General features: G+C 43.5%; 1 protein-coding gene across 2 annotated transcripts in view; it reads right to left on the reverse strand.

Moving 5' to 3' along the window:
* The window catches only part of LOC143285590 (protein unc-93 homolog A-like), a 151150-nt gene that overhangs the window by 83129 nt on the left and 40521 nt on the right, over positions 1-27500 (reverse strand). Inside the window, exon 2 of one of the 2 annotated variants that reach the window (XM_076593001.1) lies at positions 19617-19700. The exons of the other annotated variant lie outside the window; for it this stretch is intronic. The gene's annotated coding sequence lies outside the window, so the exon portion shown is untranslated. The remainder of the gene's footprint in view (positions 1-19616; positions 19701-27500) is intronic. 2 annotated transcript variants of the gene reach the window in all.

Below are 27500 nucleotides of genomic sequence, written 5' to 3' on the forward strand. Positions count from 1 at the left end.
TACCAACACGGGGTCTTTTGCTCAACAGGCTGCCTACCTGGGTAGTGCCTGACTGACGGCTGCCACTGGGCGCTCATAATTCGTTTCCTGTGTCATTCAATCAGATTTCAGGCACACACACATACGCACTCAGACAGACAACAACAACAACAACAACAAAAGATGTTGCGGCGACAATGACTTGACAGTTACAAATTCTGAATGTCATGACTGCACCACAAACCATTTCATTTGAGAGAATAATTTCACAAGATTCTAGCTGTAACAATAATAGTGACAACAACAACAACGATGATGAGGATGATGATGATGATAATAATAATAATAACAATAATGATAATAATAAGTATGATAATACTGGTAATTACAAACATAATGTTACTTTTCACATTCTTTCGTCTGTTTTTCGCTCCCTTTTCCTCTTCTCTTTTCTATTCTGGTAACTGCATGTCCATTTCTATAAGTGGATCATGTTTTCCTACAAATTTTCTTCAGAGTCAACTCTTGTTGCCGTGGGTTCTTTTACATGCAGAAAGTACATGTTAACACACAGGACCTCGGTTTATCGTCTCGTTCGAATGATTAGCGTCCAGAGGACCACTCAAGGTCTGTAACTCGTGGAGGGAGAGAAAATTCTGGTGAATGTGGGATTCGATCCACTGTTCTAAAAATAGGTGGATAGCGCATACCTTCTTTGAGCCCCTTTGCTATCTGAAGCCAGCGGAAGTGTTCAATCAGCCATTTTGCTACTCATGTCAGTACAGCGCGAAGCGGTAACTTCATATATTTAGCCGAGCGCTCAGCTGGCTATGATGGCTGCTTCACGGCGAGCTTTCACTTGCTCGCGGCGTCAGTTAAGCTGATAATCCTGTGTGTACCTCCACAGCAAATTTGTGCTATGTGTCACTGCACTGTTTTCCTGTAATAACTTTGGTAAATAAACCATTGGCAGATATCAATCAAGGCACATTTGGCATGTCGTGGGGGCAAGCATAACACGATTTCATCGAAAATACACGGTTACAGTTCAGAAACTACCACCAGTCAGCAGACGACTTCTCAACGGTCTGGCAGCCGGATACGAATCCCAGTATGGCGTTCAGTTGGCTTCAGCTTTCCTGACTGATGAGCTACCCATCTATTTTTAGATTAGTGGATTCGATCCCGAGCCCTCTTCCGCTTCATAGGAGGACGCGTTACCACCTGGCCCCCCCTCCACACGCTGTGGCTGTGTTTTGCAAAACCACGGCTTGTATTGCTCACCATCTGCAGCTGGCTGGCTTGCTGCTAACTCCGGCTGATGACCCAGTGCGGCAACGATTCTGTTGTCCATCATCTTCTTACTATATACCCCTACTGGCGTGCTCAGTCCTGGGCAAGGGAGGGGAAAAAAACTGACACTGATGTGAGTTGAAATGAGGTTTATTTCAGCTCTGGAATTTCAGTATGCGTGGGTTTTTTTCCCTGCTTCTTTGTCAATGTGTGATGTTTCAGTAAAGTTTTTCTTCAAATCACATACAATCTTTAAAAAAAAAAACAAAAAAAAAAAAACAACTTTTGACGTCGTGGACCCGGCTGTGATCAAAGAACAAAGCCATGATAATCAGTACCGGAGTTCTGGAGCGAAGGGCCTAAGCAAGTGCACTGCAATATGACTTTGTAAGAAGTCAACGTTGTTCAGTAGCTTGTAAGAAACGACAACCTTTACAGTTGTTGCTGTTGTTGTAGGCATACTTCTGCCGCTTCTGTGGTGCTCTTGCTGACGTTGTCTTCCCGAATTGGAGACCCTCAGCGAACAGGGTCATAGTAAAGAGTCGATTTGAACAGATGATTGGTGCGAAATAAATCAGTGTCTTCGCGTGAACACACGCTCACCCGAACGTACATGATTACACACATACACACACACACACACACACCACACACACACACACACTGCAGTCTCTCTCTCTGTGTCTCACTGTCTACTCCCCCAACCCCACCCTCTCTCTCTCTCTCTTTCTATACACACACACACACACACACATCCACAGACACACGCACACACGTGCGCGGCGTGAGTGCATGACACTGTTTCCTATCGTAAACCTTTCCAGTTGAGTTTGAAAAACAGATGGATGTGCATGCCGGGGGGGTTGGGTGTGGGGGGGGGGGGGGGGGAATGTGGGGGGTACGGAGGGGGGAGGTTACGGGGGAGAAGACAAATGAGACAGAACAGCTAACCACCCTCACCCTCATCCTCCAGCCCCACTCTCCTCCCCTAACACAACCCTGATTTCAACCCTTCCTGCTCACCCCCCAACCCCAACCCCCTGCCGGGCGGCAAACGACTGGTTAGATCAAAACGTTCATAACTTTAACTGTCGAAACCCCAGTGAAAAGAATCAGTAGTCACTTCATTATGTTTTACGTTTGAATGACACAATGTAGATGATGATCAACGACGGTCCAGTATTCTTTTATTCATCCATTTATTTATTCATTTATTCACTTATCTTGAACAGGCTGAAAAACATCACTTCGGTCCTAACATACACCCTCCAACACCCTCTTCATACACACACAGTGTGAGTGATGGCCTAGAGGTAACGCGTCCGCCTAGGAAGCGAGAGAATCTGAGCGCGCTGGTTCGAATTACGGTTCAGCCGCCGATATTTTCTCCCCCTCCACTAGACCTTGAGTGGTGGTCTGGACGCTAGTCATTCGGATGAGACGATAAACTGAGGTCCCGTGTGCAGCATGCACTTAGCGCACGTAAAAGAACCCACGGCAACAAAAGGGTTGTTCCTGGCACAATTCTGTAGAAAAATCCACATCGATAGGAAAAACAAATAAAACTGCATGCAGGAAAAATACCAAAAAAAAAAAAAAAAAAAAAAAATGGGTGGCGCTGTAGTGTAGCGACGCGCTCTCCCTGGGGAGAGTAGCCCGAATTTCACACAGAGAAATCTGTTGTGATAAAAAGAAATACAAATACAAATACACACACACACACACACACACACACACACACACACACACACACACACACGCACAGACACACACACACACACACACGCACAGACACACACACACACACACACACACACACACACACACACACAATCAACCCTTCTTCGACACGCAACAATGATTTATGCGCACAACCAAAGTTTACAAAAAGTGAACACTACCTGCAAGAGCTTTTCAGCAGCAAAAAGGAAGTCTTTTTCCACTTGTGATAACTAATAAACATGACAGTTGGCCTTTTTGTGGAGATTCAACGCACGCGGGTAACTGAGTCAAACAGTAAACACGGCAGATATTTGTTAGAACAGAGATGATGGCAGTTTTTGCTTTGTTTTTTTTAAACGAGTCGTCCAATCTTTTGGGCAATCTATTATAATGAAGAACGAATACCCTGCTTGTGGCTCATTCCCTGAACTCCCTCCACGTGAGGAGGATCTGGACGCAGAGTCGACTGGTGGGGGCAAACATGATTCTCAACCTGTTGATGACTTGCCGAATGAGGCCCAGCCTGACGAAGACCTGACTCCGTCCTCAGAAGATACTGAGGATGTGTTTCAGGATTCCCAGTCATAGCTGGTGCCAGATACACAGCTTTCTTTCTGTGGTGAACGCCACGTCCAGTAAAAAAGAAAAAAGTAAATCAATCGCTTCCTCACTTCAGGGGGCAACCGTTTCCTATAGCACCGTAACCAAACGTCACAGGTCGAGAGACGGGGATTCCCCCACTGCCGTGAACTCCAGGGGGAAGTGTCCAAGCTCTCTGATGTACGCGCCTCACGTGCGCGAGCTGAGGCAGCGGCAGTGGGTGAAGGTGGTGATGGGTGAACATTCACCCCCAGTGCAGGCTTGACCGTGACGGGATCGAATTCGGTTTTGTATAAAGGACTAATGGCTTCTGGTTTGCGCGCACATTGAAAGATGGCTTCGATTATCGGACTTCCCCTATTGGCTTGCGATTCAAGTATACACGTTTTGTCACTGAATACGCGGGGACTACGTTCCCCTTGGAAGAGGAAATCATTGTTTAGCTATCTAAAGGATAAAAAATACGATGCTATATGTCTGCAAGAAACACACATAACGCAAGAAGTGAGTAAACAATGGGAAAAAGAATGGGGGGCAGGGAAGTTTGCTTGTAGTGACTTTACTGCACGTAGCTCAGGACAAATCATTTTGTTTAGGAAAAAAATATGTTGAAAACTATACTATTTTGCATAATTCAAGAAGAATTCTGGCCGTGGAAGTAGAAATATTAGATAAGAAGATAGCAGTTATAAATGTTTACTCTCGAAATAACAATGCAGAAAAGATTTTTTGTTGTTGAAGACTTGGGAAATATTATTTCTAACATTACTTCCGAAGGAATTTTGATATGTGGTGATTTCAATTGTGTTTTAGATAACGACCTTGACATTGTTTCATGGGAACCACATGCAGGAACAACCGTTCAGAAATTCATTGATCTAATTAAAGAGAATGATTTATATGATGTTTGGAGATTATTTCATCCACAGGAAAAACAGTTTACATGGTGCAAGAAGAATCCTTTCATCGCCAGAAGTTTGGATTATGTACTAACAAATTCGGATTTATTTGATAAAATACTGGAATCTGAAATTCGCTCTTTGCCTTCTACTGATCACAGAGAGTGCACTGTTACTATGAAGTTAGCTAATACTGAAAGAGGACCAGGACTGTGGAAGTTTAATAACTCATTGTTGAAAGACATAGAATACGTTAATAAAATGAATGAATTGATTATAGAGCAGGTTTCTGGCATTAAGGATGGATCGGATTATCAAGTTGAATGGGAGTTGTTAAAGTTAAAAATAAAAGATTTCTCTATAGATTATAGTAAACACAAAAGTATAAACAACAAAAATGCATTAAGAAAGCTGTATGGCAGGCTGAATGAAATTGATGTTCAGTTAGCAGCTAGTCCACAATCTGTTCCCCTCCAGAATGAGCGTAGTCAGTTAGCTTTGAAGATAGAAATAATGGAAAGACATAAAGTACAGGCAGCACAGGCAAGAGCTAGAGTGAAATGGGTGGAAGATGGCGAGAAGAATTATAAATACTTTTTGGGTTTGGAAAAATCAAGGGCAAATTCCAAAGTGATGGCAGGGGTTCTAAACGAAAATAATGTATTAGTAACCCACCAATCGGAAATACTGAAAGTACAAAAACACTTTTTTCTCAATTATATAAAAAGAAAATACTTTCTAACGATATGTCTAAAAATATAGACAGATTTTTGACCAACACTGATTTTCCACGCATCTCTGAGATGCAAAAAAAGGATCGTGAGGGTGCAATAACAGAACATGAACTGCTAAATTCCCTCAAATGCTTGAATAATGGCTCTTCTCCTGGCTGCGATGGAATCACAGTTGAGTTTCTAAAGCTTTTTTGGCTACATTTAAAAGGCTTACTAACATTGTAACTAAATTATTCTTTCACACAAGGAACACTTTCATCAACACAAAGAAATGCAGTAATTACATTGATAGACAAAGGTAAAGAACTGCCAAGAAACAATTTTTTTTAAAATGGCGACCCATTTCACTGACAAACAGTGATTATAAACTTTTAGCTAAGACTTTGGCCATTCGCTTGAGTCAAGTAATTCATGATTTAGTTAGTACTGATCAAGTGGGTTACATCAAAGGTCGGCGAGTTTCCACATTACTAAGACTCATTGATGATGTTGTTGAACAGTTAAACGTAGAAAATAAACCTGGCTTATTGATGAGTATAGATTATTCATAGGCATTTGATAGAATTTCAAAGGATTTTATGATTAGTGCATTTAAGAAATTTGGCTTTGGTAGCGACTTTATTCAATGGGTAAAAGTAATTATGGCTAATACTCAAAGTTGTGTCACATACTGTGGTTGGATATCAGAGTATTTTCTCGTAGAATCGGGAATTCGTAAAGGATGTCCCTTTTCACCGTTAGCTTTTGTTCTCGCCACTGAAATTCTAGCTATAAAGATACGTGGTTTTATACACATAAAAGGAATAGAGTTAGGACAACCCGATGATAATTTTTTCCTTAGATTACTGAAAATAGCTATGTATGCAGATGATGTTACTTTAATTTTTGCAGGATGAACATGATATGTTACACGTGTTAAACATATTTCAAGATTTTTCTAGGTTTTCAGGGCTTGAAATAAATCGCTATAAATCAGTTGCAATGTGGCTAGGAAGTAAAAAAGATTGTACTGATACTTTTTATGGATTTCTTTGGAGGAAAAAGATTAAAATTCTTGGCATTTTTTACGCCAACAATACTTCTGCGTCCTCTTTAGAAGAGAACTGGGTGTACAGAATTGAGAATATCAAAAGAATTATTCATTCATGGGAAAAGAGAGACTTACGTTTAACTGGAAAGGTAAACATAATAAAAACTTTTCTTATTTCCCAGATTGTTTACATTATGCAGGCTTTCATTATTCCAGAAAAGGTACTTATATCGATCATATTGATCAATCAAATACTCTTTAGATTTCTTTGGCGTAAACAGAATTGCAACAGAGAAGCTTTTGAGAAAGTTAAGAGAAGTGTAGTATGCAGTGGTTTTGAACAAGGGGGTTTAAAGATGATTGATGTTAGGCAAATGCAGTCAGCGTTTCTTTTGCAATGGGTGGTGGGTCTTTGTAGTGCAGGAGAACACGAAAAATGGGTTCATGTACCCAGGAAAATGTTTGCTAATTTTGGTGTATTTAATGTATGTTTTTTTCACAAACGTAAAGAGTACTGTATTTAAGTATTTGCATCTGGTTAATTCTCAGTTTGGGAGGATGGTTTTGCAAACATGGTTAGATCTTAATGTGCAAGCAGGTGAAACACCATATTTAAACCGATTATGGAATAACAGACACTTAAAGTATCAGGGAAACGTTCTTTTCTTTCCTGATTGGGTCATGGGTGGGATAATACATGTAAAAAACATGTATAATACTCATGGCATTTTTACCTATAATGACATATGTTTGAAAATCGGAGAGTCCCCAACAAGAATATTAGAGTACAATGTTGTTGTTGCTGCTGTTCGACAGTTCACCTCTGTAATTAATGAACAAGAGAGGTCTGACATCGACCTGTCAAATATTCCTCCTTTCTGTGGTAAGAAATTACTCACTTGTAAAGACTTTAGATTAGTATTGTGCAATAAGAACTACTCCATACCATGTGCCATCAGGTTTTGGAATCATAAATTTGGTGTAGATTTGAATAAGAAAATATGGAAGATTCCCCGTCTATGTTCAAAAGAAACACGTTTAAGAGTATTGCAATGGAAAATCTTGCATAATATTTATCCTACTAATATCCTGTTGTGTAAAATCAGAAAGACAACCAGAAGAAACTGATTATATTGAGCATTTCTTTTTTCATTGTCCGCCTGTCAAAGTATTTTGTGAATATATTAGTCAATACATATTAACTGAATATAATGTAAAAGTAATTTTGTCTGAAACTGATGTTTTGTTTGGGATACCAGTCCTGCACAAGACCCAGGACCATACACTGATGCAAATCAATCATATTCTTCTGGTTGCCAAAATGTGCATCAGCATGTATAAGAAAACTGAATCAAAATTACCATTGTCAATGATATTTGAAAATCAGCTTAGATATCGTAAGATTTGTAAGATTTCATAATATAAATTGCTTGCATGCACGCAAACACACAAAAACATACACTCATATGCATATACATGCACGCACACATACACGCATATCCTGGCAAGTATTGGCTTTTCTTCCCTTGCTGGGAAGGGAGTGAATTTCTTGCCACTTTAAACCTTTCCTGTGACTACTCTTCCTAGCTATCCCTTGTTCGCTTTCGCTTTATCTTTCGACTGAACAAGGGATGGCGCCTTCTGGGAGAGATGTTCAATGGAAAGGATGTGCCCTACCACTTCTAACTCCACATACACTGTTATATACATGCACTAGGTCAATAAAACCACTGAAATGTAAACAAATGTAAACATTAAAAGGGAAGATAGGGTCGGTCCATTGTTATAATACAGATGACAGATCTTTTATTCATTTATTTATTTATTTATTTATTAGGTTAAGATAGAGGAGGAACAGAGAGAGGATGGATGACAGAAAAGCTTCAATATCAAACAAACAACTCACACTAGGGCAACAATAAACCCAGAAAGATGTAATCACTTGTCATGCATGTTTAGAATGCATACATCAGAACACTAGAACATCAAAAAACCCTCGCAAATGTACACAGACATCGAATATTCTTAAAATGCATGCCTCAAGACACACTGGGGCAATTGCTGCGCCAGAAGATAGGGGAAAGAATGAAAGTGATCAGTTTAGGTGTGTGTGGGAAAGTGGTGCATGAAAGGTAAATATGAGTTTGTGAAAGAAGAAAAAGAAAGATGTGGGGAAAAAAGGAGGATGGAGGCCCCCCACACACACAAAAAGTGGGAAAAAAGAGCAGGTTGGAGGCCCCACAAAAAGAGAGAGAGAGAGAGAGAGAGAGAGAGAGAGAGAGAGAGACAGACCAAACCCCCCCCCAAAAAAAACCAACAACAACAAAAAACGAATATTCAACCTGTGACGCTTAAATAATTGATAGTTTCATCAATTATTTTTTATAATTGTAGAGATCATTTCTTCTTTTGAGAAAATCTGTTCGGTCTTGCTTAATTAATTTTCTAATTACAATATAGCCATTATTCTTGTTAATGCTGACAACAACAAAAAATCAAAAATCAAAAAAAAAAAAAAAATCTCGTAACCTGTGTTAAAGATACAGGCTTGAGACGACAGTTGCTTGGTGAATCTCTTGCAAGATCCGTTCCCTTGTAAAGGAGAACCCTCCCCCTTTTCTTTGTTAGGTATTTTCACTCCTTCAAAAGGCTCCATTCTGAAATTTAAAGTAAATCTTATTCTGTTTCAGAAAAAAAAGAACAAATTGCTCTGACAAGCCACTATGGAGTTAATCCATTTTTACTGACTGAAACGCATATCCTACTTCTCGCTATGTCATCGATTCTTAACGCTTTCAGCTTCCCCATCGTTTGAAATTCACCCGTAATGAAATTTGCACCCACCCACTTTTAATGTTGTTTTTTTTCCCCGTGAAAAAATTCTGTATAATATTGTCTATGAATTCTTTATGCACGCCCGTTTGGTATAGTATTATCATATTAATTTTCGTTTTCAGTATATCATGTTGTTGTCGTTGTTGTTGGTTTTGCTTTTACTTTCTCTAACCCAAGAAGTTTGAATGTTAAGCTATTGCTTTTCCCAGACAATTCTACTGTGTGGGCGTTTTGTTATAAATACCTGGAACAGACACAGGCTTAAAAGATCGAATTAAACGAAAAATAACCTGCGAGACCGGAGTCTAACTTTTAAGCTCGGTTTTAGTTTAGCAAGAAAAACTTGTTTTCTTTTGAACTGAAGCAACCTTTCGTCTTCAAGTGTGTCTTCTAAAGAACAAGTGGCCACTGGTGTTTTTGGAGTCAGCCCCCTTGCTCCTATTCTCGAATCTAAGTTGTCTTTGTCTTTTTCCACATCACATCCCCCCCCCCCCCCCCCCCCCCCCCCCCCACACACACACACACACTTTCCCCGTCTCTTTGAATATCCCATGTCTCTGTCTCTGTCGCTCTCTCTCTCTCCCTCTCTCTCTCTCTCTCTCTATGTGACAACCTCAACATAAATGTAGACTGACGCTCCGTTTCACACACACACACACACACACACACACACACACACATTGGGTGAGAAGCAGAAGAACAAGGCCTCAGATTCACGTTACCAGTAATTTATGGCCAAACAGCCAGATGTGGACTGCGGTGTGGAACCCGAGAACAGAAAACATTGGCAAACCTCATTTTTTGTCTTTCTTACTTAACTCGAGACTCCATTGTTCACTTTATTCTTTTTTTTCTTTTTCTTTTTTTTTTGTGTGCATGCGTCAGCATATTGTGCAATGTTTTTGTACAGCTCGTGTTGTGTGCATCAGCGCTTGCTGTTCCAAGTTCAGTGGAATTATTTCACTTTTTATATAATATTATATTATATTTATAATTTATATTACATTACATTTTATTATATTATATAGCATATCATACTATATCATATCATATTATGTTATATATATTATATCATATTATATCATATATCTTATTTCATATAATTTTTAGTGCCATGCAGTCGAGAGCGAAGGCTTATATCACAGCGCTGAAACAACTATTTTGCCTTCAGTTCTCAAGATGTCTTCATGATCACCCCTGCCAGTTCCCACACCATGCTCTCCCCTGGCTCTTTTCCCACAGTACAACTTCTCTCTCACTGAAACACACACGTCTCAAGAGTTCTCTCCCATTGAAACATACACGTCTCAAGAGTTCTCTCCCATTGAAACATACACGTCTCAAGAGTTCTCTCCCACTGAAACAGTTCTCTCCCATTGAAATATACATATGTCAAGAGTTCTCTCTCATTGAAACATACACGTCTCAAGAGTTCTCTACCATTGAAACATAAGCATCTGAAGAGTTCTCTCCCACTGAAACAGTTCTCTCCCGTTGAAACATGCAAATCTCAAGAGTTCTCTCCCATTGAAACATGCACATCTCAAGAGTTCTCTCCCATTGAAACATACACATCTCACGAGTTAATTCCCATTGGAATATTCACATCTCAAGAGTTCTCTCCCAGTCACTGGACCCCCTGTGTGTGATGGACGGAACGCAGGGGTTGTGTCCCTTGTAAGCAGCGAGCAACCAGCCACAATCCTGTGTGGAGCAGTGGCCTAGTGGTTATGCACCCGAGTCCAGGCAGCCAGTGTCCGCGGTTCGATTCCCATGATACGGACCCCTCCTCCACCACTAAACCCACAGTGGTGGTCTGGGTGCTAGTCTTTCTGATGAGATGATTGATAAACTGAGGTCCCATGTGCAGCATGCACTTAAACGAACCCTTTGAAAACTATGTAGAGAAATTCACTTTTAAAGTAAAACGAATACAGTTGCAGACAGGAAAGAGAAGAAAAAAAAGGGGAAGAGGGGGGAGGAGTCAAATTTCTCAGAGAGAAATCTTTGGTGACAAAAAGTAATACAAGGCAATATGATGCGGTACGGAAAAGTACGGTACTGTACAGTACCGCACGACATGACACGACACAATACAATACACTGCTTCACTGAACGTACCTCAGTGACGGCTGAGGCACTATGTACAGGCTGGGCCAGCTCTGTTTGCTACCAAGATAAGCGGGGCTGTCAGCGCTCGACCGGGTCTATGGTCTACATAATACTGATGATGATGATGATGATGATGATATGGATACTTATATAGCGCCTATCCTCGGTCAGAGACCAAGCTCAAAGCGCTTTCCAAACACGGGGTCATTTGCACAACCTGGGTAGAGCCAACTGACGGCTGCCATTGGGTGCTCATCATCCATTTCCTGAAACTATCGTCACCGGAAGGTATACCAACCGACCGGAACCCCCAGCAACAAGATATACTGCTGACAGTGCTATCACAAACTGTCACCTGGCACTGGGTGCCAGCCAGTCTGTCCCGGGACTGACAAAAGCGAGTGACTCCCTACAGTGCTGTCAAGAGGTGGGTTTTGTGCTGTGTGATATCTCAAGAACTTGCAAGTTGGTGGTACTCAGACACCGGCCGTGAGTGCTTGTGCTGCTGTGTCGCAAGATGATACCAGCTGAGACTTCCAAGCTGTGAAGTAACAATAACGTACCATGTATCAAAATGGAAACTCTCCACTCCCACAGTGCCGCCAGTCATAAAACAGACACGGCAGTGGGGTCAAGTAACGTCGAGGTCCCAGTTGGAATTTTCTACACTGTAGCCTGGTACAACTTGCTTTTTTTTTTTCTTCTTTTTAATTTTTATAGTTTAAAGGTTAAAGGTCTCATAGCCCTTTACGGCCATCGGGGCAGTGAATTCATATGCACTGTGACTAGTGCTCTACATAGGAAGGCGGGGCCCAGTCCTCTCCTTCCGCCGTTTTAACCTTTCCCAACGGAAGTCAGGTACCCATTTACACCCGGGTGGAGTGAGGGAAATCGGACAACAGTGCCTTTCCCGAGGACACACCACCTCGCCAGAAAGGGACCTCGAACCCTGATCATTGGTCAACACTGGATCAGGACTCTGACACCTAACCAATTCTGCCATTGTAATTTCATAATGAGTAATTTAGAAGCTATTCAAGGTAACTTAAGCACTGGTAACAGTATCCAGGACTTACCCCCTCGAACATCACAACCTCCACTGAACCAAGAAAGACTTGACATGAAGGACGTCATCCAATCGGTCGCTAAACTCGGCTCTACTGGTGATAGTAATGTACAAGGAAAGATGCCGACTGGGAACGGGACTCCCACCAGACTCCTTGTCATGTGGAAGGGAAGGGAGAGGGGGTTGTTGGGGGTGGGTGAGGCCGAAGGTGGTTCCTGTGTGCTACACTGCTGTCGGCATGCGGATGCCTCTCACTTTTGACACCGTGTCGGACAGGACTCACCAGACACATGTCAGCTTTCCACTGACGCAGTGTGGGTTCACTCAGTTCCAACAGAACTTTCACACATTTGCCACTTTGAGTAGATTCATTTACTTACTGACTGCTGCTCCCATCACCCACCAGGGTCCCGTAAGGCGCACAACGCTGCATCACAAGCCTCCTTCTCTCACGGTTGTGTGCCAGTGCCATCACTGACCCGTAAATGACTTCATACCAACCAACTACAACCGTATGGCTGTAACTAAAGTCAATTGCGCCTGAACCGGTCAAACTGTCCAAAACGCTGCTGGGTTGCATGGTTGCAACCTTACAGATCACGTGTTCTTTCAGTCCGATACGGTCCACAGGAGGTGGCGGAGGAGCCACAGGTCTGTTATGTCACAGGTCTGTTGTGTCACAGGTCTGTTATGCTAAATGTCCGTCGTGCCACCGCATACATGTGCAATCGCGGGTAAAGATGTAAAGATTAGCTTCGCGGACGAGCGTCACATTCTCATTTTCTTGATGGTGTTTGTTCGGATGAAATGCTTGTGGCGCTCTCACGGGGCGTGCCCGTTAATCTGCAAGTCCATGAAGCCACTGTTCCGTTTCACTCAGACGTGGCATATGGCCTGTGCCATAGCGGGCCTGTGTCCTGGATGGTTTGTGTCCTAGCTGGTCTGTGTCCTAGATGGTCTGTGTCCGAGATGGTCTGTGTCCTAGATGGTCTGTGGCAAAGCGGACCTGTCATAGCTTGTCTGTGTCATAGCGGATCTGTGTTATTATAACGGACCTGTCATAGCGGACCCGTGTCATAGCGGACTTGTGTCATAGCGGACCTGTTATAGCGGATCTGTGTCATAGCAGACCTGTGTCTTAGCTGGTCTGTGTCAAAGCGGACCTTTGTCATAGCGGATCTGTGTCATAGCGGACCTGTGCCACAGCAGACCTGTGTCATAGCGGATCTGTGTCATAGCGGATCTGTGTCATAGCGGACCTGTGCCACAGCAGACCTGTGTCATAGCGGACCTGTGCCACAGCAGACCTGTGTCATAGCGGATCTGTGTCATAGCGGATCTGTGTCATAGCGGACCTGTGCCACAGCAGACCTGTGTCATAGCGGGCCTGTGCCACAGCAGACCTATGTCATAGCGCTGTGGCCCCGCGAAGGGCTGGAGATGGCCGTATATCATGACAGGTAACGTCCACAGGAGATACACAGCCCCATGTGGGGATCTCCCCGCAACTGGCATCAAGTGATCAAGTGGTGTGTGTGTGTGTGTGTGTGTGTGTGTGTGTGTAGGGGTGGGGGTGGGGCGCTGCCTGGCCTGACATGAGAGGCCTGACTGAGAAAACATTATCCCCACCCCCTCCCTCCCCACCTACCTACCTCACCTCTCTCTTCCATCATACTGTGCTGCCCCTCCCTTCCCTTCCTCTTCGCCCCCGCCCCCACCACGTCCCACAACCGTTTCCTCCAACTCCTCTATTCCATCCCCCCTCCCCCTCTCCCCTCGCACTCTTCACTTCTGAGGGGAAACAGTCCTCGGGTGGTATCGGCTGTATCCCCCCCCCCCCCCCCCAAGACAGGGTCACCAAGGCCTTTGTGCCATCAACACCGCAGTATTCGGAAAACTGTCCTCTGGTGGGCTGTTTCCCAGGGTGAAATGGGATCTGACTCCAGAACACTTTTGGAGTCGTCAGCAGCTAACCAAAGTCGGCTAACAGATGGTCTTTACCCTACACCCCCCCTTACCCCTCTTTGAACAGACGTTGCGATCGACTACAGCTGGATTGGCAGTGATGAAGAGACACAAACAAAAAGTGAAAGTGGATCCATCTTTCAAGATCGATTAAGGGGGGGGGGGGGGGGGGGGGGGATCCAAGCGACGACTGGATCAGTTCAGCGATCGTCCAGAAATCATTATCAGCCCGTGACAAAATAGCCAATCCACCTGTGCCTCGACTTTGTGTGTGCGCGTGCGTGCGTGCGTGTGTGTGTGTTTGTGTGTGTGTGTGCGTGTGTTGTCGCTGACACATTTCATTTGCCTTTGATTGTAGTTACCTGAGTTTGTAATTCTTGTAACTATTCATTTTCTCCTTACTGATGTTGATTGCTCGCGAACTGGACCCTGTGTTAAGGAGGAAAAATAAATATTCATCACTAATAATATCATTATGATTATTATAATTATTGTTATGGCGCCTGAAGGACAAGGTCGCCGGGAAATAGAAACGTCTGTTTTACCGAAGAATACTGTTTTACGCGTGTCCGGATTTTTCATTTTCGTTTTTTCAACCCATGGAACTTCGAACGAATCCGTCCTCCTTACCACTTTCTTTTTTTCCTTTAATTCTTTTTTCGTGGCGAAACGGATACTACTTGACAGATTGAATACAAAGACAAAGCAACAGGATACTTAACTTGGCTCGGGACAAGGTGGCCATTGTGAATGAGTAATCAGCCCCGACCGGAAAGGCGTTTGATTGGCTAGCAGACGACCGACTAAGAGTCGGATGTCTTATTAATGAGTTAGCCACCAGTTTTGGCCAAACAGAGTAAACCAACAGGCCTAGTTAGCCTCAGTTTAACATGACACTAAATCTATAGTCAAACGCTCTGTATATATATATATATATATATATATATATATATATATATATATATATATATATAATTAAAAAAAGAATCATGCGTTGCACGTCTTGTATAAGCAACAACAAAAAACTTCTTCTTTTTTTTTAAGCGAAATGAACTTGATTGTGTAAATTTTGTTGGACCAAATTAACATTTTATACTTTGTAGATGTGTAGGCAAAATGAATCTTGTTATCAGATCAAGTTTTAAAAAGGTGGGGGTGTGGCGAGTGGGACGGAACCTTGTTATGCAGAATTTGTTAGACAAAATGACTTTTTATTTAGATTGTATAGCAGGAGAAACGAGACTTTTCCAGATTTTTAGTAGTTTCTTTGTAATATGTTTGACGTTGTAAACGAAAAGAATATTACTTTTTGTAGTTGTATTTCAAAGAAAACTGCTTCTCGTTCGTTTAATGTACACCCCAGTCTCCCCGATGAAGGCAGCTGTACCTTGCAGGTACACAGCCGTAGACCTTCTGGATTAAAACAAACAAAGAAACAAACTTTTATATTGTGCAATACACAGTCAAAACAAGCCATAAAGCCACAAGGAATTATGTTGTGGATTTTGCAGTCGATCGATACGACGCTGTATGGAGAAGAAACGAAGTGAAAGCTGGTGGTGTATGTAGGTTGGAAAATGATTTGATGGGTTTCGTAGGTAATACCAACCTTGGTTTTTCTACAGTTTGTAGGCGAGTTTGTAGAGTTTCTGCGCTAATTTCTCAAAACCAAAATGTTTTTCTTTCAATAACTATCGTGTATCACAGGATCGAGCGAAATGACAATAATAAAATCTCGAGTCATGTGAACATCTTTGTGTCCGTGGCATACCCTTGTAAAGAAACTGATTATAATTATCTTCTCTTTTTTTTATGGTTGAGCCGACAATGAGGGTCAGTTCCACGCAGTCAGTGAAAGCATAATTACCGCTGAGAGATAGACATAGAGAGAGAGAGAGAGAGAGAGAGAGAGACAGACAGACAGACAGACAGACAGACAGACAGAGACACAGAGAGACACAGAGAGAGACAGAGACACACAGAGAGAGAGGCGTGCGTGCGCGTTTCTGTATGTGTGTTTGTAGGAGGCAGGGGGGTACAGAGAAGTGAGGGAGGGGGTTGTAAGCTTCGGGGACGGGGGACATAACCCTTTCATCTGACTGCCCCCCCTTCCTGCACAACCCTTTCCCCCACCCTCCGCCCCCCTCGACCCCCCCAGCCACCTCGCCCCCGCCCCCGCCCCCGTCCATCCCGCAAAAAAAAAAGGAAAGAAAAAAGTACCATTTTGGAAATGGCACTTTTTTTTTTCAAACAAAATAAGAAAATATCGGAATCAAAGCAAAGCGCCAAAGCGGAGACAGTAAAAACGATCCCATTTGAAAAATGCCTGGAGCTAGATCTGAGAGTGACACTCATTTTGTTGTTGTTATTGTTGTAGTTGTTGTAGTTGCCTATAGTTTTGTTTTACTCAGGGGAAATTTCCCTCGCTCTAAATATACGATTTCCTGCCTGAAAGATGCGATGACAGCAAAGTAGTCCGGAACACACGGTTTATGGAGATCAGTGAAGCGATACAGAAGCTCAACCCCCACCTCCACACCCCCTCCATCCTGCATTATGGCAGACGTTTCGCAGCATCACGCCGTTTGTTTACGAGTTTATTTCTATACCAAGATGACTGCTTTTGTGAGCCACGTTGCCAAAGTCTAGCATTGACAGAGTGATAAACCGTCATGAGGAAAACAGGAGAAAGAGACATGCTCTGGGGGTGGGGGTGGAGGGTGGGAGGAGGCTGGTGGGGTCGGGGGGGTGGGGGGGACGTGTGGGCGCAGCACATTCCTCCCACGATGAATGGTTGGAGATTTATCTGGTTGGCAAAAAGTCATCTCCCCCTTTTCGTGTTTACTTGTTTGTCTGGTATTTCGTTGTTGGTGTCGTTTTGTTTGTTTGTTTGATGTTGTTGTTTTACCGTGGAGCAAACTGTACAGAACACTTTCTAGTTAAGCTTTTACGAAGTGAAAAGAGGTATTTGGAGAAGGCCTGAGACACATGCCCATACATGTACCTCAGTTGTGCCTGGATTGTTTTCACCCATGACCCACAAAAAACAACACACAAACGTTTCGCCGCGCGTCCACACACATAATTATGCAGGGAAGCACACAAACAAAACGCATACACACTTGGCTTAAAACAGTATTTTTATTTGGAACGTGTCACAATCCATCACAGTTACAGATAAACACGACAACAACAAAAACTTATACAAGTCCTGTCCTGATATTAGTACATCTCAGAAAGAAGGGGACAGACAGACAGACAGACAGATAGATAGATAGATAATTGGAGAGATGAATAACAGGATACTGTATTCACAAGCAATATGTGTGTTTAAGAAAAGAAGAAGAAAAACAAAAAGGAAAGCAGCCGTTATGTAGGAAGTCTGTCTGTCTGTCTGTCGCTCGGTCGGTCGGTCGGTCTCTTTGTCTTCAAATGAGTTGCTTTGCAAGGACAGACGTAAACCCTATCCTTAAATCACCGTAAACTCTCGTACCCCAATTGTTCTGCATTCTCGAAAAAAAAAAAAAAAAGAAAAAAAAAGTATCAAATCCGAATCAAAACAAACGCTTTTTTTCCCCTTGCTATCTGTCTACTACCATAAACGTACAATGCAATATTTGTGTCTTCAACTGTGTAAGCACTACAGCAAACTGAAAAACAATCCCTATGATTGTAAAGTTTAACAACAACAGCAGCAACAATGCACACACGCACAAAAATGATAACAAAGGAATAAAAGATGATATATATATATATATATATATATATATATATTTACACACACACACACACACACACACACACACACACACACACACACACACACATAAAGTTTAAACATACTTTTACAGGTGCTGAGGAAGGGGTACTGGCCCCACCCAACTCCTGTGACCCGGAAGTTCTACGGCTGTGTCAGAGGACCTGCGGCGTACAGCTGCCTTCATCGCGGAGACTGGGGTGTTCATCTTACGAACGAGAAGAAGAAGAAGAAGAAGATGAAGAAGATACTTGTACAACTGACAATCATTGAAATATTTTCAGTAGTTTCTCACTATCTTCCTCAGCAAAACTGAAACAACTCAAGACTCCCCTGTCTCACTGAAATATACAAACAAGAATTCTACTCTGAGTAAGGAAATTTTCTCTATGATATGTTTCCCGAATCAGGGAATCTTTGCTAACAAAAAAACCCAGTAACCGTGAACGTGTTTCGGCTTCAGGGAGACGGTGGGGGGCTAGGGGGGGAATGTGGTGGGGGAGGTTTGTTCACGCCACATCGCCGCCCCGCCAGTTGATGCTCCTCCCAGCAGACACAGATGTGTGTACAGCCCGGTGTAGCAGTTTCTTCGTACGCCCCCTTATAGTTTTTGTTTGTTTTGTTGTTGTTGTTTTTACCCCGGGGTCAGGTCTGGCTAGTCCAGATTTAAACCCAGGCTCTTTGTAGTAAACAAGTCTGCAGTGACCCCCGGGAGGGTTAACTTCAACTTGTCAGAACTACCCCCCTCCCCTAGTTGGATCCTAACCCCCCCCCCCAAACCCCACCCCATCCTCTTGTAATGGATATAAAGGAGGGATGGGGGTGGGGGTGGGGGGAATTATAGGCTGGATCGAAATTACCCTCGCGGGGTTAAATTTGACCCAGTCAGACTCGGCACATGCTATCGAAGTAGAACACATACACATATTATTTGCTTCAACTTACAACGGAGAAGAGAAGGTAGGTGCCAGTATAAAGGTTGGCCCAAAATGACCCACCTTCATTTTTTCAATCGCTTGATTAAACCCGTAAAAAAGGGGGGGGGGGGGGGGGGTAAGCTCCCGTCTTCGGGGAGGGGTAGGGGTAGATCTTGACTAGCCACAAATGACCCCGGGGTAAAAACTCAGCATGGAGGGGAGGGGTGTATTTTGAGGCTGTTAAAGCAGCCCTGTTTTCTAGTCATTGCAAGGGTACAGGGTTGCAGCCACAGGTAATGGTGAAACCACTGATGGTGGGCACTGATAAATGGCTGGGAGGGGTTGCGGGGTTTTGGGGTGGGGTGGGGGCGATGTTGGGGTGGGAGAGAGTCAAAAGGGGTAGAGAACCTGTGCCGTGACAAGCGCCATCTTTTGCCCCCCCCCCCTCCCCCAACCTCCCTCCCTCCCCACCCCACTACCTCCTCTGCCCCCTTCTCACTCGCCCCAATAAACTGTTTGGCAAAGCATACATCAAGTGTCACAAAGTTGTGCCGCGCCATAAATATCACCACTAACATTCTTTCACTTGGCCCCAAGGAGAAGAGGAGAAGGCGTGGGGGGTGTGGGGGGTGTGTGTGTGTGTGGAGAGAGAGAGAGAGAGAGAGAGAGAGAGAGAGAAGAAGAAGAAAGGAAGGGGGATCACTCACCTGTCGTCGATAAGTCATGTCAGTTCGCTCCCTTTAATGGTCTGGCACGGACAGTTTGTAGCTTAGCATCCCGGCTCTGTCCTTCTGTCGAATTAAAAAAAAAAAGAAGAAAAAAAAAAAGAAAAAGAAAAAAAAAGGGAAAAAAAGAAGAGAGGACGATATGCATTGCGCGCGCGCGCGCGCGTGTGTGTGTGCGTACGTGCGTACATGTGTGCGCACGCGTGCGCGCGTGAATGTAGAGGCAAATTACACAAAGCAAAATAAATCGGATCTGTTCGGGTCTCATGCGACGAATTCACGCGTTCACGATTAACTCCGACCCGCGCACATCCGACCTGAACCCAACCGGACCACACTGTGCAAAACGGACTTCAGTAAAGTTTTTAAAAATAAATCACTGTCTTATCAATCTTATTTACTCAAAGTACAGACTTATCGACTAATGACGGTATTAAAGCGTTTGAATTTGTGCGTATACATACACTTGGTCAATACTTAAGGTTCTGTTTATCACAGTTTGCGGTTGATTTGTGTAAATGACAACTTTTAAATTTCTAAGAATAAAAGAGGTGGGAAAAAAAAAGCACACACGCGCTCACACACACACACACACACACACGCACGCACGCGCACACATGCACGCACGTACACACATGCACACATGTGCGCTCGTGGACACACACACACACACACACACACATACACACGCACACACGTACAAACATGCACACATGTGCGCTCGCGGACGCTGTGAAAAACCCGAGTGATTTATTTCCTTTTTCCTGTAGAAAACAAGAACCTTGGTGTTCGCCGCATTACGGGTGAACACGTCGCGAGATTAGTGCCATTGATTGAACAAGTTCGTGCCCACCCCACCACCCCCTACCCCTCCTCCCCCTCCCCTCCCCCCTCGCCTCGACCTCCTCCTACCCCCTCTCTCTCTCCCTCTGTCTGTCTCTCTCTTCCCACACCGGAAAAGAAATCAACATGTCAGCTCGGCCTGGCGTGCTTATTTTTACGCTCTCTCTCTCTCTCTCTCTACCTTTTTTTTTTTTTCGTCATCATCCAGGTGTTATCTTCTCGTGGACCTGTCTGTATGGCGGATGTGCCTACTTTAGGGTGCTGCAGTTTAGGGGGCGAGGTGGGGTGGGGAGGGGGAGAGATTTTTAAGATCGCCCTATGTCTTGGGGTGAGCGTGGCCACTTTAGTCACGGCTATTATACACCTGTATAGACAAGCATCACCACAGCTGACGAACCGCACGTGCAGAGCTGTCACTAGCGGGAATGGTGTCAATCAGACAGACTTCAACGAATTCAGAATAATGCTGCCAGACTCATTTGCAGAGCTTCTAAATTTTTGACCGTGTTTCTCTTCTCCTTCAGTCTCTCCACTGGTTGCCCGTTTCTGATCGAATAGACTATAAGCTATCTACTCTGACCTTTTCTGCAGTCAACGGATCTGGCCCAAAGTATCTTTCTGAACTCCTCCAACTCCGTCTCGCCAGCTCCGTTCTTCCTCTGATACTCGACTTCTCGACCTATGGGCATAGATCGTTTTCTTTTCAATCGCCAAAGACGTGGAACAAGCTCCCTGATAACCTCCTACCGTCATTCTGACTCCCTCGTATCTTTCAAATCTGGTCTCAAAACTCACCTCAGCAACAAGTTCAGTTGTGGCTGGTTCACTTCCTTTGCGCGAGCTGTGCTTGACTATGTGTGTATACATATGTATGTGTACATAAAAATACATGCATATATGAATGTGTGTATTTGAGTGTGTGTGTGTGTGGGGGGGGGGGGGGGGGGAAGAGGGGGGGGGGGGGGGGGGGGGGGGGTGCGCGCGCGTGCCTATTTCTGCGAACAGAATGTGTGGAGGGTAGCTGCTATGTACATATGAATGTTAGAATGTATCTATGCATTGTGTGTGCGTGCGTGCGTGCGTGCGTGCGTGTGTCGTGTGTGTGTGTGTGTGTGTGTGTTGAGTTTGTTCGTCACATTTTGATGTAATGTGTCATGTAAACAAAAGTGTTTTTTGTAATGCACCTTGAGCAAATTTAAGCATAGTGTACTATATAAGTATCCATTATTATCATTATTATATACCAACCAGTCGTGCTTATAATAATAATGATGATGATATAACACCACCACCACCGACAATAATAATAATGATGATAATAATAATAATGTGTACTTATTAAGCTATTTTGCGCCTATCCTGGTATCAGATTGATCCTTGCAATAAACACACCTGTGAATATTCAATGCGATATATCGTTATTGTGTACCTGACGAATGTTCGTGTTTCATGTTCTTGATCATGACTGGATAAATAGCTACTGAGAAATCTGTTGTGCTAAAAAGAAATACAAATACAAAATACAAATACTGGCTGCCTCTGTGAATATAAAATATCGTTGCTGTCTTTTTTGAGGCATTGTATTATGACTAATATTCCAGAACATTTACAGACCGCGGCACCCCACACACAATGCAAGCTCTCGTAAATGGAAAATAAGAAAACATGCAAGCAAAAATAAATAAATAAACAAACGAATAAACAAATATAATCAGCAAATAAATGAATAAGTAAATAAATAAACAAACGGACAGATAATCAAATAAATAAATCAATTAGAAATAAGATTAGATTAGGGTATAGAAAAAGTGAAGACAATACTGCATCGGAACAAACACCCTTTCCCTGCTGCCCCCCTTTCATTCCACCAAATACCCCACAAGCACAAAAATAAAGACACACACACACACACACACACACACACACACACACGTGCACGCGTGCACTAATCCACCCAAACAAAAAAAAAGGCATAAAATAACTAAGCAAGGTGAATGCAAGTCAACATGTACAGGACAGGCGGTGAATACAAAAGATGGACTTTTAGATATCTCATCAAAGCAGAGGCTGGGCCGGGAAAGGAAAACGCCGCTCTGTTCTATTTGTAAACGGAGAAATTCTGATAATGATAATCATTACTGAAATATATCAATAGAAGAAGAAGAAGGAGGGGGGGTGGGTGTGTGTGTGTGGGGGGGGGGAGCGGTTGTTTACGAAAAGTGGACAGATAACGATTTGAGGACGATCGTTTTGTTTTCAGACTAAGCCGTCCATCAGATATCGGATTTTTTTTTGTTCTGACGCTTACCTCTTCTGCAGAGTGTGTCGACATATACTTAACTTACTGTCGAACGAGAAATCTGAAATCTTTTTTTTAAACATGTTATTCCTTGGCTCTCTTTCTAGCTGTAAGTGTACACATCTCACTCTCTACGATCGGCTTCGGATCCACTCTGCTTACGCATACCCAGATTTAAACACTCGACTGTTGGCCGCCGTTCTTTCTCTGTCTCTGGACCTTGCAATTGGAATGAACTTCCTCTTTCGCTTCGTTTGGTCTCCGCACTCAGCTCTTTCAAGTCTGGGTTTAAAACCCACCTATTCCCAAGATAGCCTCCCTTCCCTGCCTCTTCCTTGGCTTCAGTTTCTCTAGTTTTAGAGTTATGCATGCGTGTGAATGACTAGTGTGAAAGCGCTTTGATTTGTCTCTGCACAAGATTCAAGGCTATATAAATATCATTATTATTATTACACAACATGAAACTGACAGCACTGGTCAAGATGCATCAGGTTACTGGTATCACTCCCTGTCCCAACAATACACTGTGATTCCTCCATACCTGAACAGCACGATGTTATCCACGTCCCAACAACACACTATCATTCATATGTTTCCCAACAATACACTGTCATTCATATGTTCCCCAACAATACACTGTCATTTCCCATGCCCCAACAACACACTGTCATTCATATGTTCCCCAACAATACACTGTCATTTCCCACGCCCCAACAATACACTGTCATTCCCCCACGCCCCAACAACACACTGTCATTCATATGTTCCCCAACAATACACTGTCATTCCCCATGCCCCAACAACACACTGTCATTCATATGTTCCCCAACAATACACTGTCATTCACCCATGCCCCAACAACACACTGTCATTCATATGTTCCCCAACAATACACTGTCATTCACCCATGCCCCAACAACACACTGTCATTCCTCCATGTCCCGACAGCACGCTGCCATTCCTCTGTGCTCCAACACTCACGAACCTATAAATAGATATTCTATTCATGTCCGTGTCCAACAATACACTGCCATTCCTCTATGTTTCAACAATACACTGCCATTTGTCCATGTCTCAAACAATATACTGCCTATTCATGCCCCAGTATGTTGCCATTCTCCCATACAACGACAGTGCGCTGTCATTCCTACATTCCCTAGTATGTCGCCATTCCTCCATGCCCACACAGTCCGTTGTTCTTTCTCCATACCCTGGTATACTGCCATTCCTCCATGCCCAAACAGTCCGTTGTTCCCATACTGTTGCCATTCCTCCATGCCCAAACAGTCCGTTGTTCTTTCTCCATACCCTGGTATACTGCCATTCCTCCATGCCCACACAGTCCGTTGTTCTTTCTCCATACCCTGGTATACTGCCATTCCTCCATGCCCGAACAGTCCGTTGTTCTTTCTGCATACCCTGGTATACTGCCATTCCTCCATGCCCGAACAGTCCGTTGTTCTTTCTCCATACCCTGGTATACTGCCATTCCTCCATGCCCAAACAGTCCGTTGTCCTTTCTCCATACCCTGGTATACTGCCATTCCTCCATGCCCACACAATACGCTACCATTCCGCCCGTGCCCAGATGCGCGTGAAAGAGAAGTTGTGGGTCACATGTCATGACTACAGCCCTGCCCTCCCTCCGCTCCATGGCAGATCGGTCAACGCGGTGTTTACTTATCATTACCGTTCAGGGTTCCCGACAGGGATGGCCTTACTGGAAAAGCAATAGGCCAACAAAGCAAGAAGTGAAAGGAAACCCTGGGTTATGCGGACTGTTATCGTGCTTCGTTGTGCCAGTGGACGGACATCGCTGTGTGATGGTGACCTGAAACGTGGAATAAGAAGTCAGTGCGGAGACGTGTCTCGTTCGCTATCAGTCTGAAAACCCCCCTTCGGTTAGTTTACGGCTTTGCGAGGCGCCAGACGTTCACCTGCTTAAGGGCGGTGGAGGGGGGGGGGGGGGGGGGGGGGGGGGGGGGGAAGAGAAAAAAAAAAGAAAAAGAAGAAGTCACGTGAAAGACGTGCGTCTCCAAGTCCTGTGATGCCACGTTCATAACTGTCAGAAAGAGATAAATCTATCAGGTTTATTGCCCTACTTTCAATTGAATTAGCTATAACATGATCAATATCTGTCAACTGAACGTTTTGAAACGAATGGTAGACGAAGACGAAACAAAAATGATACCAATAAAACACAACAGTTACATGGTACTAAAATATATATCATATAAAAACAATCAATAGTTTTGTTTACTGTAAAACTAGAAAAAAAAATCATGAACAAATACAAAGAAACAAAAACTAACAAAAAGAAAAAAAAAAGAAATGGGACAGTCGTGAAGAAAAAACAGTCACCAAGCAAAAGCAGTCCTGTGCAATGACACAGGCAGACTAATGTGTCAGCTGAACGTGGATTCTGGAAAGAGTTTCCAGCAGCAAATGATATCCAAACAAAGGATCACAGCCAGCCAGGCACTTTGGGGAGGGAAGTGCCAAGAGGAGGACAGTCAGCCAAGCCAGACTGGCAGCTACAGCAACAAACTTGATGGGCCCCAGTCAGGGGTGTGAGGCACTGCGGCAAGTAGCGTTCACCTTCAACAGACACTGGTGTGCAAGGCCACACCTCACCGCCACCATCGTCAATACCTATCGCCGCTACATGGCGTGATGTACGGACACAGCGAGCAACTGTGAAACACTCACGTCTGTTCTGCATTTGAAGAACATCAGTGTTGGCGAACGAACATTAAAATTAAACTTTCAGTATCAATAACTCATTAATTTTCTTTATATTGTTACTGTAAATGCCATCAACTGACCAATTTTAGAATATAATCTGAGCTATGATTTGATTTTAATACTTCATGTAATTTAGAGTGCTCTGGAGTTCTCAGGAAGAATAGAACTGTTTCTCCTTCCTTGAATATGATACTAAAGGTGAAGAGATGTGAATGGAGAACAGAAGTCTGAACATTGGTTGATGCAGATCTGCAGAGAAGCAGATGGAAAATGCCACTGATTAAAAAACTCAGAAGTTTTGCAACCATAAAATAACATATGACATATTTCACCTTGTTTTCACATCTAATACAGATTCTTTTCCCAAGAGTACAGTACGTCGAGTGTTAATGCACGTGACCAACAAACTACATCAGTAGAATAGAGCTGCATTAAGAAACAGGAAATTTGAAAGTCTGGCTTTTGAACGGTGATCCTTTCAGCCCTACCCAGCTGTACAGCACACAAAATACCACTGCTGGCCATGATAATCATGTCAGTGAGGTGCCACTCCGCCGTGCCCTAGAGCGGCTGAAAGGAAAGAGGTCGTCACATTATCATGACCATAGCCCGCCACTCTTTGCTCAAAAGACCATCGGTAAACGTGGTGTTTATTTATCATTATCGTTCAGGATGGTCGACTGGGATTACTTTACTAGAAAAGCAAGACGCCAACAAAGCAAGACGTGAAGGAAACCCGGAGTTATGTGGACTGTTGCTGTGCTACGCTGCTATTGAACAGCTACTAAGTTTCACCGTGTGGTGGTGGCTAAAATGACTGATTAGGACAGTGCGTGTACGTGCCTCATTTGCCATTGGAGTCTGAACACCAGCTTTTGCACAGGGGTCTGCACGGACCAGACATTCAGTTATTTTTAGGGGAAAACATTCATGTGAGGAAAAAACAAAACAAACGAAAACACCCAACGAAACCCCTCCAGAAATGTCTAAATCTGGTGATGCAATTTTCATCACTGTCGGATAGAGGTAAATTTACCAGGTTTATGACGCTACCTTACATGGTTAATGGATGATAGCAGAACCTTTGGATATGACTGGAAGGTAAAGGAAAACAAACACATCATGATACAAGTAAGCATCATGGTGAGATATCAACGGTGTTTATGATCTAAAACAAATCATCATCCCAGTCCAATAAAATTGATTATTTTGAATTTTTCTGCGCAAAACCAAATCAAAAGAAGAAAATGCATTGTCACATACTGTGATACACCCCAAGAAATACCAGTCCTGTGCAATGACACTGCTTCAGGCAGACTAATGTGTCAGCTGAACCTGGATTCTGGAAAGAGTTTCCAGCAGCAAATGATATCCAAACAAAGGATCACAGCCAGCCAGGCACTTTGGGGAGGGAAGTGCCAAGAGGACAGTCAGCCAAGCCAGACTGGCAGCTACAGCAACAAACCTGATGGGCCCCAGTCAGGGGTGTGAGGCACTGCGGCAAGTAGCGTTCACCTTCAACAGACACTGGTGTGCAAGGCCACACCTCACCGCCACCATCGTCAATACCTATCGCCGCCACATGGCGTGATGTACGGACACAGCGACCAACTGTGAAACACTCACGTCTGTTCTGCATTTGAGGAACAGACAATAGCTGATGATCCATAGAAATTAACATTCCAGAGTCACAGCTCTGCCCTCCTTTCCGTCTCAATTCAACATAAAACCTTGTCAGTGGACTCGCTCATACTTTGGTCCGATTCGCAGACCCGTTTTAAGTTCAATTTTCAGACTTACTAATTCATCACGAACGTCGTATTTCCCAAAGTAGTACGCAAACCCATTTGTTTTAGTGACAATACAGCAAAGCATATAATTTTGGCTGTGAGTTAATAAAGCTTTACCCACACGAAAATATGTCATCTCCAATCACTGGAAACGTTGATACTTTTTACATTCATCGTAAGTTGTCTCTG

The sequence above is a fragment of the Babylonia areolata genome, chromosome 1, assembly GCF_041734735.1.
Source record: "Babylonia areolata isolate BAREFJ2019XMU chromosome 1, ASM4173473v1, whole genome shotgun sequence".
NCBI lineage: Eukaryota > Metazoa > Mollusca > Gastropoda > Neogastropoda > Buccinidae > Babylonia > Babylonia areolata.